Here is a 15,955-nt window from a genome sequence, read left to right as displayed (position 1 = left end):
GCTGCAGTCCATGGGGTCACAAAGAGTCGGACACAACTGCATGACTGAACGACGACAACAAGGCACCAGGTTGAAACCTTGTGTAAGATGCGTGTGAAACATCAGTTTCAAACCCACTATCGTGAATAATTAGGAGCCATTTAGGACAGAAAATTGCCGCTTTCTGAGGTTTCCTCCCCAACTTACATAACTTGGCTCTCCCCTGGCTGCCACCCCAAGGGTGAGCAGATAAGCAAAACCAGAACTAAGGAGGCCTCTCCCAGGACTCAGGCCTGCCCAGAATCCTTTATGAGGTCACTGCATTCAGTCATTCAAACAGGCCCAGCACGTGGGGGTGCAAACTGAGGTTCAGAGACCTTCAATCATTTGCCAAACATCACACAGCCAAGTCCAGCCCAGCTAGGACACTCGGGCTTCTGACAGCGCCCAGCCTGCCCTGAAGAGGCAGCACAGTCACCCAGCACGTGCCATTCATTGGCTCTTGGCCCCGTCCTGCTCATGGTCAATGTCAAGCCATCCCCAAGGGCTTCTTTGGGCACCAGAAGGGCTCACAGATCCTCAGGAACAGATCTGAGGAGCTGCTGACAAAAACAGCCACGGCCCCGGGCAGAGCTGCCCTGTGGGTACTGCCAGATCCTCCGCATACCCACCCCTCAGCCACGCTCCCCACCCCCCTCTGCTGTGGATGATACAGCACCGGGGCCCTTGTGCCTCCGAGAGGCCCCAGAGGAGGGCTGCCAGGCTTCCAGGAGCCCCTCTTCCTTCTGGCCCGCTCTCTGCCTCACATCTCTTCTGGGCTAGGTTCTAGGGGCACCACTACATTGCCCCCATCAAGCCGGGTCCTAGTGAGTCCTGAGCTGCAGCCCCTTCCTCCCGAGAGATGGTCTGATGAAAGTAGCCTGGGGTGGACCCACCCCCCACCTTGCTAGACAGAGACCCAAACACATGGGACCACCTCAGTCCAAGCTGGGTCCTGCTGTGAACTTAGGAGGACTCACTGTCTGGAAGGACTGATGCTGAAGCTGAAACTCCAATCCTTTGGCCACCTGATGCGAAGAACTGACTCATTGGAAAAGACTCTGACGCAGGGAAAGACTGAAGGCGGGAGGAGAAGATTGAAGGTGGGAGGAGAAGGTGACGACAGAGGATAAGATGGTTGGATGGCATCACTGACTCAATGGACATGAGTTTGAGTAAGCTCTGGGAGTTGGTGATGGACAGGGAAGCCTGGCGTGCTGCAGTCCATGCGGTGGCAAAGAGACAGACACGACTGAGCGACTGAATAAAACTGACTGTTGCTGATGGAGGTGGGGGGCAGGGGTGAGAGGCAGAAAACCAGGGCAGAGGGATCAACTGTCCTTCCCACCAGCTGAAGGTGCAGCAGGGCAAACTGGGCCGGATCTTGGCCTCTGGGTGTCTGCGAGGTGAGGGAATGAAATCCCTGCTCTTGGGTATAGAGCAAGCGGAACTCTCTGGGGATGGGAAGTCATCAGCCCCTGCTTCACTGGTACCAAACCGTGCAGGCTCTGCTCCCCGAAGCTGGAAGAGCAGCTTCCAAAGTGGAAGCAGAGGGTGGGAGGGGAGTCCCAGGGGAGGCTGTGGGTGAAGGATGGGGGGCCAGGGAGGGGAGGGGGCGACTAAGAGCGACTTTCAGTCCCACTCAGGTGACTCACGCACCACCTTTAGCGAGAAAGGTAGAGATTTTCATTATCATTAGAAGGGGTGGTTGGAAATGTTTAGAATCTACGCAAGAGGAAGGTTAACGCACACGTTAACCAGAGTTAGTCATCGCTGACTGATGCTTTTTACCTCCTTGCTCGTAGTTTTCCGTGTTGCTTGAATTTATTTATTTATTTTACAAGAAGAGTGTTTGGGTTTTTTTCCAGAAACAACAGGGATGGTACCGCCCCCAGCGCCCCGAAAAAAGAAAATTTAAAAATCAACAAGACTAAACTCTACATACCAAGATGCTCTTGCAAAATGATGCATCAGATACAACGAAGGGGGAAAGTGAGAGGCTGATGGTTCTACAACCCAAGCAACCAGAGAACTGGACCCGGTGAGTCCCAAGAAAGCGAAGATGAGTTTTAGCAATTCCCTTGGGGAGGGACTTCCCTGGTGGTCCAGTGATTAAGAATTCACCTGACAGTGCAGGGGACACGGGTTTGATCCCTGGTCTGGGAAGATCCCACGTACCAAGGGGCAACTAAGCCTGTGCATCGCAACTACAGAAGCCTGTGTACCTAGAGCCCGTGCTCTGCAACGAGAGAAGCCGCTGCAGTGAGAAGCCTTTGCACCACAACTTGCACAAGCTTCCACTTGCTGCAACTAGAGAAGAGTCCTCATAGCAACAAAGACCCAGCACAGCCAAAAAAAAAAAAAAAAGAATTTTTTTTAAAGAAAGCTCTTGGGGAAACATGAGTGCCTTTGAGACGAGTCAGTAAAGAAAGGATCCATGAGGTCTCCAACAGGGAGCTGGGATCTTGGAACCCAGGAGGACTCAGCCGTCTGGGACCGTGGCTCAAAGGATGCTCGCTGGGCACCACAGCAAGCGACTCATCCCTCTGGAACTCGGCATTTGCTCTGTGTAAGATGGGCATGGCAGAGTCAAGACGCAAGGGGCACCCCCTCTTCCTGCTCCCTCTCTTGTGTCTGCTTTGGAAACCCCCAGGGATGGGAAACCCACTGGGGTCCATTAGCACCTGTTCTTAAAAGCCCCTCCTGACCCTGGAGGCAGCACCTGCCGCCAGAGAGTTGTCAGATGGCTCCTTGCACCTGCCCTCTGACCAAGCGATTCCATTTTTAGGAATTTAAACCACAGAAACACTCACACGGGTGACAAGGGAAAATGCACAGGAAATTGATTTCATCACTGTTTATAACAGCAGAACTTTGGAAAACGCCTAGACGCCCGTGGGCACGGGGTGGGGGTCACTGATTGCATAATGGGAAGGCACTGCCCAGTGAAAGAGCAAAAAGCTATGACAAATACCTGCCTGCTCCTTCAAGGAGTGAGAAAGAGCACTAAGCCCTCACTGGTATTTTAATGGGGGCAGCTGGTACGCACCTCGCTCGTCCACATGCAGAGTAGCCCTGGTAGCTGTGGTTGCCCTGGGAAGGGAGCCGGGGGCTTGGGTAGGAGAGGAAGTGATTCTAGCCTTAAACCCTCCTCTCTCTGATCCAGTTCACCGTGCACACGGACTGCCTGGGGAAGCCATCCGCTGGCCTTCCTCCCTCTCGGGTACTGAGTAGAAACTTCTGGTGCTTACCTGTCTTTAGTTCTCCTTCTCAGGACCCATCAGCCTTGCCATGGGGTGAAGTCGTGTGACCAGTGCTGGCCAGTGAGTTGTGGGAAGAAGTGATGTGATTCTCCTTCCCGTCTCAGTGACCTAGATGTGGAGGTGCCACGAGACAAAGGCAGTCTGGCCCACTGAGTTTGGTTTTTTTCTTTTTAACAATTTTGTTTATTATTTTTGGCTGTGCTGGATCTTCATTGCTGGGAGGGCTTTCTTCAGTTGGGGCAAGTGGGGGCTACTTTCTAGTTGTGGCGCGTGGACTTCTCGTTACGGGGGCTTCTCTCGTTGCAGCTCCTGGGTTCCAGGTACACAGGCTCACTAGTTGTGGCACACAAGGCTTACTTGCTCTGAAGCATGGGGGGTCGGGTCTTCCCAGGATCAGGGATCAAATCCGTGACTCCTACGTTGGCAGGTGGATTCTTTGCCACTGAGCCACCAGGGAAGCCCCCACCCTGAGCTTTCACGCGGAGGGGGGTTGCCATGGAGAATCACCTGGACTCACGGCAGCCTTTTGTTGTGCAAAACAAACTTTCGCTGTGTTGAGACACTTCGGTGTGGGGCTCATTTGTTACTGCAGCACAACCTAGCCTGGCTAACTGATGCAGATTTGGAAAACCGCATTCTGGTTCAAGGGATTTCAGAGAACCTGGACAGGTCCCTTGACTTCTCCAGGCCTCAGTTTCCCCATGTGTGTAGTGAGGCAAGTAGGCTTTTCTCCTCCGACTAGGTCCCGTGCTGCTCATTTCCCCAAACCCCAGAGGCCTGAGGAACATCTGCCAGTACTAAGTACCGCTGGTTCAGAGTGCTCACGGGACACTGGGTCGGCCCCCTCGGGGGCATCATGGAATCCTCAGGAGGCCCAGGAGGGAGGCACTGTCTTTATCCCCACTTCCTCAGGAGGAAACTGGGGCTCAAGGAGGTGAGATCACTTGCCCAGAAACCCCAGCATCTATGATTCTTACCTGCTGTAATGCAATTACCATCTGACATTTTAATTTAGCTCTTATAAACACAACTTAAAAGGAGCCCAGTGTTGACCACTTGGGAGAGCTTAGAATAAGGATTTTTTTTTAATTTACCATCTTCACCATTTGAAAGTATACAGCTCAGTGCCATTAAGTCCATCCACATTCTTGGGCAACCATCACCACCATCCAACTCCCGAACTTTTGTTTTTTTGTTCATGCCCCATGGCATGCAGGATCCTAGTTGCCTGACCAGAGATGGAACCCATGCCCCCTTCAGTGGAAGTTCGGATTCTTAACCACTGGACTGCCAGGGAATTCCCAGAACTCCTTTTACCTTGCCAAACTCTGTACCTATTAAACATTAACTAACTCCCTATTTCCCTCTCTCCCCAGGCCTTGGCATCCACCACTCCCTATGAACTTACCCATTCTAGGAACCTAATATAAGTGAAATCATACAATATTTGTCCTTTGGTGTTTGGCTTATTTCACTTAGCCTAATGTCCTCCAGGCTCACCCAAAGTGAACTGAGTGTCCAAACAGCCTTCCTTTTCAAGGCTGAATGATATTCCGTTATGTTTATGTACCACACTTGGCTTATCTGTTCATCTGTTGACAGACGCTTGGTTGTTCCCACCTTTTGGCTATTGTGAATAATACTGCAGTGACCACGGAGCATATACCTGTTGGAGACCTTGACTTCAATTCTTTGGGTTATATACCCAAAAGTGGAATTGCTAGATCATATGGTAATTCTATTTTTAATTTTTGAGGAACTATTGTACTGTTTTCCATAGTACAATGGACCATTGTACTGGACCATTCTACATTCCCACCAACAGTGTACAAGCTTCCAATTTCTCCACATCCTCACCTGCACTCGCTATTTTCTGAGCTTTGATAGTAACCATCTTAGTAGGTGTTATGTGGTGTGGTATCTCATTGTGGTTTTGATTTGCATTTCCCTGATGGCCACTGAGGGAACAGGATTTTTTAAATATTTGATTTATGTATTTGGCTCTTCTGGGTCTTAGTTACAGCACATAGGATTTTCATTGCAGCATTTGACATCTTTAGTTGAGGCATGCAAACTTTTAGTTGAGTCATGGGGGATCTAGCCCCCGGCCAGGGATCGAACCAGAGCCCCCTGCATCAGGAGCATGGAGTCTTAGCCACTGGACTAGCAGGGAAGTCCTGGGAATAGGATTTTTTAAAATGTCACAGGTGTGATCCCCTGGACTTGCTTCCAGAGGAGGAAGCAGGGGGCAAAGATGCTGCTCTGGTCCTGGGGACACTCTGTGCTGTGCTTAGTCGCTCAGTCGTGTCTGACCCTTTGTGACCCCATGGACTGTAGCCTGCCAGGCTCCTCTGTCCATAGGGATTCTCTAGGCAAAGAATACTGGAGTAGGTTGCTATGCCCCCTTCCAGGGGAATCTTCCCAAGCCAGGGATCAAACCCAGGTCTCCCGCACTGCAGGTAGATTCTTTACCATCTGAGCCACAGGGAAGCCCGGGAATGCTCTAGCCGTATCGCAAAGTCCCTGAGTCCCAAACAGATGAGCGGGGCTGTGCTCTCCTGGGAATTGTGCCGCAGTGACCTGTCCACCCCCGCTGGGGCCCCAGCTTCTCCAGAAACCCAGCCTCTGATGTTGCAGCCTCTGCTTCCCTCCTGGGCCTGAGCAGGGACTGAGCTGGGCCTTTCCGCCCCAGCTGACCTGGTGACACAGAGTCCCCGCCCACACCTGGGACACAGTAGAGAGGTTGGGGGAGGGGGCGGTCATCTGCATGTGCCTTGTCCTTCTGTATCCAAACTAGGGCAACTTTGTGTGGGGGACAAGGGTAGAGACTCTGGAGCCAGTGGACTCAGAGTTCCATCTTTGCTATTTGCCAGCCATGTGACCTCAGATAAGCCACTTCTCTTCCCAGCCTTCACTTTGCTCATCTGTAGAATGGCTGAAATGGTGCTTGCATGCGTACGTGCACACTTAAGTCTCTCAGTTGTGTCTGACTCTTTGCAACCTCATGGACTGTAGCCAGGCTCCTCTGTCCATGGGCTTCTCCAGGCAAGAATACTGGAATGGGTAGCCAGTGCTTGGCACACAGTAAGTTCACTAAACACTTCCCTTAATAATCAACGTTATCATCATTCTTATTATTATCCACATCCCACGATGTGGGATCCACGATGTGGGACCTGTACGATCAGGTCCCACCTATGCCAAACACCCTTGGCTTCCCATTGCCAGCAGGAGAATATCCACCACCTTCTCAGGGACTGGTAGGCACTGCCTGCACTGGCCCCTGCCGACCTCTCCCACCTCCTCTTCCCCTCGCTCACCACACTGCAGTCACTTGGGCTGCCTCCTGTCACTCAAAGGCTGCCTCCTTTGTGCCACTGGCCCTTTGCACATACCTTTCCTCCTGCCTAAAATGTACTTCCCTCACTCCACTCCACTCCCATCCCTCCCACAGTAAATGCCCAAAAAGCTCAGTGTCATTTCAAACTTTGCTTCTTCAACGATGTCTTCCTGGGACTTCGCTGGTGGTCCAGTGGATGAGAGTCTGCCTGCCAAGGCAGGGGACACGGGTTCGATCCCTGATCTGGGAAGATTCTACAGACAGAGGAGCCATGAAGCCTGTGCCCTGCAAGTACTGAAGCCTGCCCACCCTGGAGCCTGTGCTCTGCAACAAGAGAAGCCACTGCATTGAGAAGCTCACACACCAAAACAAACAGCAGCCCATGCTCACCACAACCAGGGAAAGGCCTCAGCGACAAAGACCCAGTGCAGCCAAAAATAAATAAATAATAAAAAAGATATCTTCCTGGACATCCCCACCTGCAGTCCACATGGGAACCGTTGACCTTCATGGCCCTGTACGCACCCCCCACACACACACTCCCATACCACTTCTCTTGGTCCTAAAATGTGAAACTATTTAAGGAATGTCAGCCTCCCCACATGAGCTCTGTGAGGCCAGGATCACCCGTTTTGCTCCCCATTATTGCCCAAGCTCCAAGGACAGGGTTGACCCAGGGACCCCCCCCCCCAGATATTCGTCAAATTGAAGTATTAATTTCCAGAATCTCCCTGATTTGTGAAACTCAGAGGCTTTTCAACAAGACAGTGCATTACCTACATAACTACATAAGTTTTAGGTTTCGTACTTTTGTAAGACTTTCGCGCTCATCGAATGAACAAATCTGAGAAAACCCTCTGCTACATCCTGTGTCCTAATTTTTCAGCTCAGAAAAATATGGTCATTGCACTCAGAGCAGCTGCTCGCAGTTCCTGCTGTGCCTCCTCGAAGCCCAGCCTCCGGCCAGCCCTTCCTCAGAACACGCGGGAGGCTGCGGGCTGCTCCGAGGGTCACCCCTTGCTTGGGGATAAATGCCAACGATGAGTAATGGTGGGTTGCTGAGGGAGGTGCAGATGCAAATTCAGCCCAGTCAGCAAGATCGGCGGGAGCCAAGGTGGCCCCTTGCCTGGGGTTAGGGCCTGACTCAGCCGGTCCACACACAGCAGCCTCCCCCCTCCAACTCCGCCCAACCAGCTGGGGAGTAAGAGTGTGGACCCCAAGGGGGCCACAGGGCAAGCCCATGCATTCATCCTCTCCCTCATCTATTGCAACAGTCCAGAGACTCCCGTGTGCTTGGCCCAGTTAGGGGGAGGGCTTAGTGAGGCCCAGGGCTCAGCCTCTCCCCATGCCCACAGGTTCTCTGAGCTTAGTTCCTCTGTGCATGCAAGCTCAGTTGCTCAGTTGTGTCCGACCCTCTTCATCCCCATGGACTGTAGCCCACCAGGCTCCTCTGTCCATGGGATTCGCCAGGCGAGAATACTGGAGTGGGCTACCATTTCCTACTCCAGGGAATCGAACCAGAGTGTCTTGTGTCTCCTACATTGGCAGGCAGATTCTTTATCACTAGGGCCACCTGGGAAGCTGGTAGGAGGCCCTAAAGAATGCTTCAGAGGGCCCCAGGGGAAGAGGTATTCAGAGAGGGGCAGTATTGAGGTCCATTCAGAATGGTTCTCAATGAAATAATTTTCTTGAGAGGCTGCAGGAAACAGTCACTTTAGTACCACTGGTGCGATGACTGAGGTGGGGACCAGTTCAGGGGAGGTGACACCTTGAGACCTGGAAGAAGGGTGGACTGTCCCAAAACACAAACCAGTTATAGGGAGGACTTAGAACAAGGGGTCATCACCATCTGGTTGGGCTCCGTGGACACGGAGGGTAAGCCTCGGGGTGAATGAGATCTGTCAAGAGCAAAGGACCTGAGCCTGGAAAAGGAGCCTGGCCTGGGCTGGGGTCCCGAGATGTTCACGAACATCAGGAACGTCCTGGAGAGAACCCCCCACTTTTTAGGTTCCCCCAGGGTTCACATTCCTGAGGGATAGATGATGGAGACAAATTGAAACAGACAAGCAACCGGTTGGGACATGGGAGGTGGTGAGGGCAAGGGGAAGACGTGGCTGGTCAAGGAGGATTCCCACAGGGAGCAGAGTTCGGGGGTGGGGTGGGGCGGGATGGGCCCAGGGGGTATCTGGGGGAAACTCCAGGAGAGATGGCCCAAGGGACTCCTGGGCAGGGTGAACTTGAGAGACTGGAAGAGAGTGGGGTGGGGTGGGGGGTTGGGGATGGACCTAGGGGAGGGGTGGGAGGCGAAGGAGGGATGGGGGCTGTCACACTCAGGCGCATATACACAAGGTGAGCTTCTCCAGAGAGCTGTGCATGGCCCTCGTTTTCTTCCCAGAATTCCCAGGCTCACCCATCAGGCAACAGGCTACACCCCATCCCCTGGTAACCACAGTCCTCATCAATGCGGGGCTTTAGTGGAGGGGAGGGGGTGGCTCAGCCTTTTTGGATCCTCACAACTGCCTGTGGGGTGTCCCGCCCTCCATTCTGCTGCCAAAACAGCAGAGATTTTCGCTGGAGAGGGGAGCAGATTTCCGGGTGGGGATGGAGGACGCAGGAGGCCTACACTGCAGGGAGATGGAAACCCTCAGGGAAATTCACACTCCAGCTGCTCGCCAGCCTGAGGACAGGCGCTCTCAGCTGCTGTCACATCGACACACACACATGCACGCTGACACACACGTGTGTACATGGACACATGCACAATCCCACCCTCACACTGAGACACACACTGGCAAACAGATAAACACCCACGATGACACACACACAGACCAACATACTGTCACACTGCACACACATACACACAAAACTGCCTCTCCAGTTGGTCTGAGCTTACACTAAAGAGATGGAATGGCCATCTCTTTAGGTTGGAGCCTCCTCTGGGAAATCTTTGCATCTTCATATGATCCTCCAGGCTGCCCCGCAGCTGCCACTGTCACCTAAAATCCTGAGAACTAAGGAAAAAATCCTTTAAAACTCACACTTCAGATTTTAGGCTGAAACAATATTTCGGAAATTCGAGTCTTCAGGCTCGTTCTGATGTGGGCTTGTGTTACCAGGCAGGTGGGGACAGGTAGGATGCTGAGGGCCCTGCAAGGGGAGCTAGGATTGGAGAGCAAGGGTTGTTAGTCTGGGCAGATTCCACACCCACCCCATCCTCCATGACTGGGAGCAAACTCCACAAAGCAAGAGCTGGCCAAGGGCTGAGTGGGTCAAGGAATGGCTCTGAGAATCCCACCCAACCCCACTACTCACTCTGCAACCCTCTGCAAGGGACTGCGAGCCTCAATTTCCCCATCTGAACAATGGGTGTGATCTACCTTTTGGGGCTAGTGCCAAGAGTTAAATGACACCCATTATACCTAAAAAGTTAAAAGCCCTGGAAGCCCAAGAAAATTAAGTTGGGGTGGTGGGGGGCACGGGTAGGATGGTAAAAACTCGCAGCAGTGGCCTCTCGGGTGTAACAGGGCTGAAAATAACCGGCATTTTCCTTTTCTCTGCGACTGAAGCAGCGCTTCCCATAGGACCGAGCCTGCTTATCAGTAGCAAAGCCGCTCTCTCTGCCAGAAGGTGACTGTGGGGCTCGGCTCCCCCTCCAGTCTTCAGCCCGACTACCACGGAGGAGAACAGTGAATTCCCTCCTCCTGGTTCGGGTTTCTACACCGCCCCCCCCCCAAACCCCCAAACAATTTTGCATATATTTAAATCTCCTCTGCTGTTTCTAGGCTTGAGCCGCCCACCCCCCGCCCCCGAAAAAGGGAGAAAGAAATTACAAAAGCCCGTCATTTGTCTCCGTCCCCGCACCCCATCTATCAGGGCCGCCGAGCCCGTCGCCTCGAATGATGCGCGCGCCCGGACGGCGCTTTAATGGGGCGCCGCGTGTGACTGTGCAGCCGGCCGGCATTTGCATACATATTAAACGGAGCAGTAAAAAATGCAGACATGCAAACCATTTGGACGGGCTCCTCGGCGAGCCTGCCAGGAAATCAATCTTCTGGTTTCTTAAAGGAAACCTGCTCGGGAGGAGGTGGTAAAGCCTCGCAGCCCACCGACGCTGGGAGGGGGGCGGCCAGCATCTGTCCATCTGTCTGCGGAGGGCAGTCGGTTGTGAGGGTCCTTCCCGGCCACGGACTTGGTGGAGCCCCAACAGGGAGCCAGGGAAGCAGAAGGCATCATCAGTCGCTTTGAGAGTGGGTCCTGGCTGGACCGGCTGTGCGCCCTGGAGTTAGAGGCTTGCCCTCTGTGAGTTCTGCTTACCCAGTGTAGTGATAATTTTGCGCAGCGCCTCCCCCATCCCCAGAGGACGCTGGAGATTTTTCCCCTCAATTCATGGTTCTGGGGCTTAACGACTAACCCAAGGTGGCCCATATCCTCTGTGAAGAGCCTGGATCCCAAACCAGGTGTGGAAGGGATCCCTTAAGAGCACGGGTTCTGGAGGCTTGAGTTCCAAGTCAGGCTCCACTCCTTACAAGCTGTGTGACCTTGAGCAAATGCATCAACCTCTCTCTTTTCTCTTAAAAAAAAAAGTGTGGGGGGGGGGGGCAATATACTTCCTTCTTAGGTGCGTTGTTGGAATAAAGTAGGTCAGTCATTATCTGGCTCACAGTAGGACTTAGCCGCAGAGCAGCGTGTAGGAAGGTCCTTGGTGATTACCACTGGTGTGGTTTTTCAGGTGAAAATTCCTCACCATGCCTTGATGGCTTGGGGACACTTGTCCTACAAGCCTCCTCATCTCTAAACGCGGTGTTTGATTCTCACGGGAACTCCTAGCTCACACGGATCGCCCACTCTGCCCTCTGCAGAGGTGGGGGGTCCCGGGGGCTCCACTGCCCATTCCAGAGAGATGTGGCCAGGACGGCACCTCTGTAGGCTCTGAGACCATCATCTGCTGGCAAATTGGGCAAAGCCCAGGGTCTCGGCGGGGGACACCATGAGCCAGCCCCAAGCAGACTGAATGTCTGTGGGACCAGAAAAGGCAAGTGGCTCAGAGTCTCCGCAGAGCCAGAGCAGTCCTGCTGCTCCACCCACCCTCTCCCTGAACCCCACTTTACAGATGAGGAAACTGAGGCTCACAAAGAGGTGCATGGCCACAGACTTGAAGGTGGTAGAACCAGGGTTGGAATTGGGTCTGAAGAGGTCACTTGTAAATACTGTAGACAGAAGGAGCTCTTTCTGCACTGTCAGGAACGCTGCTGTCCCTAAAGAAGGTGTGTGCTTGTGGAGAAAGACCAGTTTTGTGTGATCAACATGCTATTGAGAATTCATGAAGCTTCTTCCTTGAAGGGAACTGGAGGAAGGAGTGGACTGGTTTTTTGTTTGTTTTGTTTCGGCTGTACTGAGTCTTCACTGCCCTGTGGCAGGAAAGATCTTAGTTCAGTGTAGGATCTTAGTTCCCCTGCGGGGGATCAAACCCATGTCCCCTGCATTGGAAGGTAGAGCCATTACCACGGCACCATCAAGGAAGTCCCAGGAGTGCGTGGCTTTTGAGAACCAGCTTGAGTGTGGTGGGTGTTCCATCCATTTCCTCCACACTCCTGGAGGGGACCAGTGTCCCCAGGACAGGCCGAGTCGTGGACAGTGCTGGGCCGGTGATGGAGATGGTGGTTGATCCCAGCCCAGTGAGAGCCACCCTCCTCTCTGAGACCCTAGCCCTGAGCAAAGAACCAGGCTAGGGGCAGGAGAGGCCCTGGCCTTCAGGTGGGAGAGAGTCTCTGGGAATCAGAGCTTCCCATCTGAGTGGCAAAGTGGCCTCCACACAGTGCTGTTGTAGCCTGCTACCATAGGAACAAAAATGTCTGAACCCAGGGTGTGGCCCAGTTGGATGGTGGCGCCTCCCTGTGTGACCTTGGGCAAAAGCGTTACCCTCTCTGGGCCAGGGCGGGTGAGCTGACTGCACTCCTCTCTCTCTTTGGAAGCCCCTCCCTTTCACCCCTGGCCTCCAGGCTCTTGGGGGCCCGTGTCCCTCAACCTCTCGCTGCAGGCCCCAAAGGACAGGCCGCCCCCACTGCCCGGCAGGCGGCGGGTGGAGGAAGCCGGCAGGGCAGGAAAAGGCAGGAGGGGCAGGATTTACAGGAACCGGCTGGGCCTGGGCGATTGCTCAACTGGGGAGCCCGGCCTGGCCCGGCCTCCACAGGCCCCCACTTCCACCAGCCGCCCTCCCTCCTAGCTCTGCATTGCAAACATTCCTCGCCAACCTCGGTTGCTGAAGCCCCGGAAGGGGGAACTGCCGCAGACACAGCACGAGGCCTCCAGAAACACTTAACCCCTTCCTTGCTTCCAGGCAGAGCCCGCAGGCCGGAGGATGGGGCTGGGCCTGGGTTCCCAGACTCCGGTGTGACCCAGTCAGGTGCACCGCCGGCAGCCCTGGCTGGCCCCAGGTTAGCAACCTGGGTCAACAGGCCGCCTGTAAGATCACAGAGTGACCACTCAAGGACTTACTGGGCAGACATTTCCAGACTGTTCACTGGGTGCCCAGCACTGCATCTGGTATAAACAGAAAAATCCAATGGGGCACCCACAGAGCCCACCTTCTAGTAGGGGGAGGAGTGTGGATCAGATAAACAGGGTTTTTTTTTTAGCTCACGACAGTGATGAGTGTGCTCAAAGGAAAAGTACAGGGTGAGCCTGAGTGTGACCTTAAGTCGCTCAATTAGGCAGGGAGGGCTTCCTGGAAGAAGTGACATTTACCAAGCAACAAGAAAAAAAGAGGAGAGTATGTCAGGCAGAAGGTGTGAGGCTCCCGAGAGGGAAGAGAGTTTTCATGGTTCAGTCTGTGTGCCTGGAAGGCATAGGGTGAGGGGTCAAGAGCCCCTAGCTGGGAGAGCTAGGCCTATGCCAGACCCCAAAAGGTTTGGGGTCACTTTCAAGCTTGGATTGTCTTCTAAGGGCAGTGAGGAGCCATGGAAAACCTTTACCTGGGGAATGACATGGTCAAGTTCAGTGTCAGGCACTAAGAATCCCATAGCCAAGAATGAAACCAGCACGGATTTCAGATACAGATCAAATACACGCAAAGACCAGAATACCTGCAACTTACCAAAGTGCCACCAACAGGAGACATTTCAAATGGCAGCCTGGCAGCTGGGCCTGGCACCTGGTCATCCTGGGGCCCAGGGGCCACTCTGAGCCCTGCCATCCCCAGTCCAGCCAGAGGCAGCCAGCTGAGGGGGCTCCTCCTCCCAAGGCAGGATCCACCCCTCCCCCATCCCAGACCCCACTCTGCAGACAGCTGGAGCTCCATAAATGCAGCAATTAGTGTTGAAGTTGGGAGGGGCTGAGAGACCATCCAGGCCCACAGACTCCTCACTTCAGAGGCGGCAAGGGTTGGCTCTGGCTTCCACTGGGGGCCCATGTGCAGCTGGGCCTTGGGCCCAAGCTGGGGATGCTTGGGCACAGGGAGGCCGAAGGGGCACGCGTCCGAGCTGCCCACAGCACATGTCCAGAGAGGAGGCCAGCACACCCAGCCTGTCCATGACCTTGGCACCTCAAGATCTCTGTGGCCCTCCCCTGCCCCCCACCCCAACTAAAGCCCCTTCCCCTCCCCACCTTTCATGGGACCTCACAGAGGCTGAAAAACACAGAGATTCAAATCCAGGAGACTAGGAACTATTTGGAAAGGAGCAGTCACTAAACCTAGCTGATGGACTGCTCCCACTCCTGTAGAGCTTGAAGGCATGAGTCAGGGGACAAAGTAAGTTGGTGGGAAACTTCTGTATTGTTTTCATTGTAGCTGAGTTTACTTTTCTTTTCTCTTCTTCTTTTTTTTTAAAATGAAGTGCTACTTAGATCATCAATATACCAGACATGAAAATGGAGCTCTCTTGATTGGTAAGGAAGCGGGTGGCCTGGGACTTCCCCATGCACACCTATGTAAGCTCTGTGTCCTCCTGGGCAACCCCAGGTTCCTAGGGTGGGCAGGCAAGCCCAGCCTGAGACTTTAGGGATGGGGAAACTCAGGGCCTGGGAGGCAGAGACACTTGTCTGGAGTCACACAGCCCTGAGGGATGGAGTCAAGGGCTGTCAGGCCAGCCTGAGCCAAAAACCTTCCATCAGGCCAGGCCCAGGCTGCAGGATCAGGAACTTACACCCCCACTCTGTTTTCTGAGCATCTCTAAACCTGGCCTGTTTGTTAGGACAGCAAATTTAGCCAGAGCTCCCCAAATCCCGCCTTAGCGGGTTGAGACTTCCGAGGGGAAAACACGCCCAGGACACTCCCTCTGTTGAAATCATGCTGGGACAGGACAGGAAAGGGCCGGGCCAGCTCCATGCCCACACATGCCCCCAGCAGAAGCAAAGGCTGAGTTCCTTCCAGCCCCCGGGGTCGCCCATACAGGGGGCCCCAGCAGCAGCGACTGTCTGCTCTGGGTCTACTCTCCGTCACAGAGCAATGGTCTTTCCAGGCAATGGCACTTCTACAAAGGTTCTTTGAACCTAGGGTGCCACCACCTTGGTGATCCACCATCAGCTTTGCCAGGATAAAGCATACCAGAACCTTCTGAAGCCTCAGCATAACCGGAGGAGTTGGCCATTATCGACCCATTTCACAGACGAGAGACAGGGCCGTGAAGTCACTTGCCTGGTCAAAGAGTTAGTAACAGACATGGTGACTCGAGAAGCCAGGTGTCCTCGCCACCAGGCCACCACCAGAGATGTGACCCTTTTTCCCAGCATGAGAACTGGGGCAAAACCAAAGAACCCTCGGCTCACCCTGACTCCTCATGTTGTTTGTATTTTAGAATTTTACCTGTTTTATTTACGTCTGCGCTGGATCTTCACTGCTGCAAGATCTTCACTGCGTGGAGAATGGGCTACTCTGTTGCGGTGTGTGGGCTCCTTGCGGTGGCTCCTCTCGTTGCAGAGCACAGGCTCTAAGGGATGTGGGCTTCGTACCTTAGTTGCAGCACGTGGGCTCAGCAGTTGCGGTCCATGGGGCTTAGTTGCTCTGCGGCATGTGAGATCGTCCCAGACCAGTGATTGAATTCACGTCCCCCGCATTGGCAGATCGATTCTTAACCACTGGACCACCACGCAAGTCCCCCTCGTATTGCTAATGCACACAAAATAAATATTTCATCTCACCTATTCACTGTATCTTTGGCATTTATCCATCCTGAGTTTATACCCTACTTCAGTCTTCCCCCACATGGGTTCACACGGGTCATGGAATTTTTCTCTGCGTCTCCAGAAGGCAAAGCTACGTGTGTCCTTGTAGCCATCACTGCCAAAACAAACAAACAAACAAAAATCTCACTTTATACATTTCATAAAAATGAGCAAC

At 53.6% G+C, this 15,955-nt stretch overlaps 1 long non-coding RNA gene across 3 annotated transcripts in view; it reads right to left on the bottom strand.

Moving 5' to 3' along the window:
* Positions 1-15,955, bottom strand: part of LOC139030828 (uncharacterized) — a 56,518-nt gene that overhangs the window by 32,444 nt on the left and 8,119 nt on the right. For all 3 annotated transcript variants that reach the window (XR_011483236.1, XR_011483237.1, XR_011483238.1), the window contains exon 2: positions 15,422-15,895. This is a non-coding gene — a long non-coding RNA (uncharacterized lncRNA). The remainder of the gene's footprint in view (positions 1-15,421; positions 15,896-15,955) is intronic.

Source organism: Odocoileus virginianus, chromosome 2 (genome assembly GCF_023699985.2).
Source record: "Odocoileus virginianus isolate 20LAN1187 ecotype Illinois chromosome 2, Ovbor_1.2, whole genome shotgun sequence".
NCBI lineage: Eukaryota > Metazoa > Chordata > Mammalia > Artiodactyla > Cervidae > Odocoileus > Odocoileus virginianus.
Note: the sequence above shows the minus strand (reverse complement) of the source record. Positions and strands in the feature narration are given on the sequence as shown.